We start from the raw sequence: 5226 nt of genomic DNA on the forward strand, positions 1-5226 counted from the left end.
TTCTTCTTGTCACTCTTGCATAAAGGCCAGATTTGTGCAATATATGACTGATTGTTGTCCTATGGACAGTCTCCCACCTCAGCTGTAGATCTCTGCAGTTCATCCAGAGTGATCATGGGCCTCTTGGCTGCATCTCTGATCAGTCTTCTCCTTGTATGAGCTGAAAGTTTAGAGGGACGGCCAGGTCTTGGTAGATTTGCAGTGGTCTGATACTCCTTCCATTTCAATATTATCGCTTGCACAGTGCTCCTTGGGATGTTAACAGCTTGGGAAAACTTTTTGTATCCAAATCCGGCTTTAAACTTCTTCACAACAGTATATCGGACCTGCCTGGTGTGTTCCTTGTTCTTCATGATGCTCTCTGCACTTTTAACGGACCTATGAGACTATCACAGTGCAGGTGCATTTATACGGAGACTTGATTACACACAGGTGGATTGTATTTATCATACTTAGTCATTTAGGTCAACATTGGATCATTCAGAGATCCTCACTGAACTTCTGGAGAGAGTTTGCTGCACTGAAAGTAAAGGGGCTGAATAATTTTGCACGCCCAATTTTTAAGTTTTTGATTTGTTAAAAAAGTTTGAAATATCCAATAAATGTCGTTCCACTTCACGATTGTGTCCCACTTGTTGTTGATTCTTCACAAAAAAATACAGTTTTATATCTTTATGTTTGAAGCCTGAAATGTGGCAAAAGGTCGCAAATTTCAAGGGGGCCGAATACTTTCGCAAGGCACTGTATATATATATATATCTTCCGTTACCACATGGTCAACGAAGATGGTCTGGACTTCATTAGACACCATAGCCTCCCTTACTCTGATGTCCACCTCTTTGACCTCTTTGATGGGGCCCATGCCCACCTCTCTGACATCTTTGATGGGGCCCATACCCACCTCTCTGACATATTTGATGGGTCCCATGCCCACCTCTCTGATGGGATCCCTGTCTATGGGCTCTTTCATTTCTTCCTCTCCCTTGCTGTCTATCCTACTCCATGTTGAATGAAATTGCAAGTGTTCACACACCCCCTTTTATATGATGACCAATTGTGGTTACCACTATATAAAATGAGCAAAAACGAGTAGTCATTATGTGTGGTTATCAAATGTCATATATATATATATATATATATATATAAAACATGTAGATGTTTATACTTACAAACACTGATGACTTTATATTAAAGGTATTTCTAGATGGAACACTGATTAGGTTTGTTGAAAAAGTTTGTTAGTTGTACTTAGTCAATTGAAAATGTGATTAAAGTTGAGAAAAAACAGTCTTTTTGATTATCTGTTTTGAGTTTTGTAGAGTTGTGAAATGTTACCTAATACTTGTGAAAATAGTACCAAGCCATAAAAAAACTGTAAAAAATGTGTTTTACTCAAACGACTTTCCATAACACAGTATTTATACACATATTAGGTTTGTTCATAAACACATACTTTTTACAATGTAGAACCAACGACTGAAAATGTTTAATATGTTTTGTCTTCATTTATCCTAATTTAATGAAGGGAACTACCTTCCTCTTCCTCCCTGGATGAGCCACCTCTGAACACTATCTTCATTATTGGGTTTCTCCATCAACACATAACATGTTGTTATTACGACTGACTGCATGATGTACAGACGTACTGCTTGATGTACAGTGGGGAGATTTGATACATTGCCGATTTTGCAGGTTTTCCCACTTACAAAGCATGTAGAGGTCTGTCATTTTTATCATAGGTACACTTCAACTGTGAGAGACGGAATCTAAAACAAAAATCCAGAAAATCACATTGTAAATAATTTGCATTTTATTGCATGACATAAGTATTTGATCACCTACCAACTAGTAAGAATTCCGACTCTCATAGTCCTGTTTTTCTTTAAGAATCCCTCCTGTTCTCCACTCATTACCTGTATTAACGGCACCTGTTTGAACTCGTTACCTGTATAAAAGACACCTGTCCACACACTCAATCAAACAGACTCCAACCTCTCCACAATGGCCAAGACCAGAGAGCTGTGTAAGGACATCAGGGATAAAATTGTAGACCTGCACAAGGCTGGGATGGGCTACAGGACAATAGGCAAGCAGCTTGGTGAGAAGGCAACAACTGTTGGCGCAATTATTAGAAAATGGAAGAAGTTCAAGATGACGGTCAATCACCCTCGGTCTGGGGCTCCATGCAAGATCTCACCTCGTGGGGCATCAATGATCATGAGGAAGGTGAGGGATCTGCCCAGAACTCCCGGCAGGACCTGGTCAATGACCTGAAGAGAGCTGGGACCACAGTCTCAAAGAAAACCATTAGTAACACACTACGCCGTCATGGATTAAAATCCGGCAACGCACGCAAGGTCCCCCTGCTCAAGCCAGCGCATGTCCAGGCCCGTCTGAAGTTAGCCATGACCATCTGGAGGATCTAGAGGAGGAATGGGAGAAGGTCATGTGGTCTGATGGGACAAAACTAGAGCTTTTTAGTCTAAACTCCACTCGCCGTGTTTGGAGGAAGAAGAAGGATGAGTACAACCCCAAGAACACCATCCCAACCGTGGCTGGGTCTTCCAGCATGACAACGACCCGAAACACACAGCCAGGGCAACAAAGGAGTCGATCCGTAAGAAGCATCTCAAGGTCCTGGAGTGGCCTAGCCAGTCTCCAGACCTGAACCCAATAGAAAATCTTTGGAGGGAGCTGAAAGTCCGTAATGCCCAGCGACAGCCCCGAAACCTGAAGGATCTGGAGAAGGTCTGTATGGAGGAGTGGGCCAAAGTCCCTGCTGCAGTGTGTGCATACCTGGTCAAGAACTACAGGAAACGTATGATATCTGTAATTGCAAACAAAGGTTTCTGTACCAAAAATTCAGTTATGCTTTTCTGATGTATCAAATACTTATGTTATGCAATAAAATGCAGATTAATTACTTTAAAATCATACAATGTGATTTTCTGGATTTTTGTATTAGATTCCGTCTCTCACAGTTGAAGTGTACCTATGATAAAAATGGCAGACCTTTACATGCTTTGTAAGTAGGAAAACCTGCAAAATCAGCAGTGTATCAAATACTTGTTCTCCCCACTGTATAGACGTACTGATTGATGTATAGACGTACTGATCGATGTATAGACATACTGATTGATGTACAGATGTACTGCTTGATGTACAGACATACTGCATGATGTTTAGACCTACTGCTTGATGTATAGACATACTGCTTGATGTAAAGACGTACTGATTGATGTTTACACTTTTTTATTTATTTTTTATTTTACCTTTATTTTACTAGGCAAGTCAGTTAAAAACAAATTCTTATTTTCAATGACGGCCTAGGAACAGTGGGTTAACTGCCTGTTCAGGGGCAAAACGACAGATTTGTACCTTGTCAGCTCGGGGATTCGAACTTGCAGCCTCTCGGTTAGTCCAACGCTCTAACCACTAGGCTACCCTGCTGCCCACTTACTGATTGATGTTTAGACTTATCGATTGATATATAGACTTACTGAATTATATATACTTACTGGTTGAGGAATGCAAACAGATATCTCATGACGATGATGACGGGGTGAGAAAGAGTTACAACGATCTGCTGAAGGTGATGAGCTCTCTCTGCACCAGAGTCTAGTTCTGAGAGATAGAGAAAGGGGGGAGAGACACAGAGGGATACAATCATTTCAATGTATACAATATGAAATGTATATCTACTTTACGATAGTAAACATATTTACTATATAAATCCAATCAATTATTAGATCAATTACTATCTAAACCATGAGTGGGCAAACTACAGAGGTTTAAGTAAAAAAACATTTTGTTGGGGGTTAGAAAACTCTCCAGGCCACTCTTGAACGTCTACAACCAAATAGAAAGCATGTAGAAATGATAATGGACCTGTATATTTTACAATAACTGCCCTTTTTCTGGCATGCAAATCGATTTTGACATACGAATCAGTCCCCAAAAATCTGGACAGCCCTCTGTTGAATTTTTAAATCCCGATCTGGCCCTTGAGCCAAAAAGTGTTCCCATCCTGATCTAAATCCTGCATCCAGTGGAGTACAGTAGTCTGATGGTTGCTATGAGGTCATAGTACATCAGTAGTACTTACTGATGGTAGACATGAGGTCGAGGAAGTGTTCCTTGGGGAACAGTGGGTTCTCCAGCCCCTGAAGTACAGCTTCAGAACTCCCGCCACCGCCATGATGTCATGGTCACTCTGGTCGTTGACCAATGGGTCCTCACCTAGGGGCATCACATGATATGGTACAGTCACACAATCTGTCAATCATCCAGTCACACTGCTTTAATCTTGTTGAATCTACAGTACATCTGCTTTGTAAACTGTGTAAGCTTGTAAGAACACAGTCCGCTGTCATTTAATACAATATAACACCTCATTAACTAGTCTATAGGAAAACATTTGCCGAAGCTCTCTCTATAAACATATTAGTTAGCCGACAAAAATAATGAAGATATATTTGTACGTTTGTCACTACAGTATTTTCATCCAACTATAGCATTCCTGTTAAGAATGTGGCAACTACTGCTGCTGTACATCTCAAATAGCTTGTCCATGACAGTGCCATACATGACCAATGTGCTCTCTATGTATCTGTCTGCACTTTACAGTCCTAGAGCGAAGGTCTGTGGCAGCCGTGCTGGGGCCTCGCTGGGACCGACCTCTCTCAAATGAATTTTTTATATCGTTGACTTCGACCTGGGAGCCGGGAATCCTGAATATGCCTTGCTGCTGAAGGCCTGTTGGAGCAGAGCACCCCAAGTCAGCATTAAGACGGAAACATATCCGGCAAACACACACGCAGGCAGGAACGCATACAGAGACACACAGACATGGACACACACAAACACACACTAAACTGAAACTTGAGTGTAGTATATCCACAGCCCAAACATCAGAAACATATTCTGTCTGTCCACTACATGGTAGTTTCAATATTCAATATTTCAATATGAGAAACTACATCACAGAGATCCAAAATGGAGGCTATACAGTAGTATATTCAACTACATGGACTACATACAGTATCTATCAATTAATTCCTGTGTTCCTCTTACCGTATAGATTGATGTAGCGGACACAGCTCTCAACCACCACTGGTATAGCCTGCCCTGAGTCCTAACAGAGAGGCAGAGAGAGAGAGCAGAGAGAGAGAGAGGCAGAGAGGCAGAGAGAGAGAGAGAGAGAGGCAGAGAGAGAGAGAGAGGCAG

At 41.4% G+C, this 5226-nt stretch overlaps 1 long non-coding RNA gene across 3 annotated transcripts; it reads right to left on the bottom strand.

The window, feature by feature from the left end:
- Window positions 1-3471: 3471 nt before the first annotated feature.
- Window positions 3472-5226, bottom strand: LOC121846849. Of its 3 annotated transcripts, none has more exons than XR_006083838.1 (4): window positions 5074-5226; window positions 4678-4755; window positions 4106-4239; window positions 3472-3624 (listed from the first exon to the last, which is right to left on the bottom strand). It is a non-coding gene; the product is annotated as an uncharacterized LOC121846849 (long non-coding RNA). The 3 variants fall into 3 exon arrangements; XR_006083837.1 differs by having other exon boundaries at window positions 4586-4755; XR_006083836.1 differs by having other exon boundaries at window positions 4106-4755.

Source organism: Oncorhynchus tshawytscha, linkage group LG07, assembly GCF_018296145.1.
Source record: "Oncorhynchus tshawytscha isolate Ot180627B linkage group LG07, Otsh_v2.0, whole genome shotgun sequence".
Lineage (NCBI taxonomy): Eukaryota > Metazoa > Chordata > Actinopteri > Salmoniformes > Salmonidae > Oncorhynchus > Oncorhynchus tshawytscha.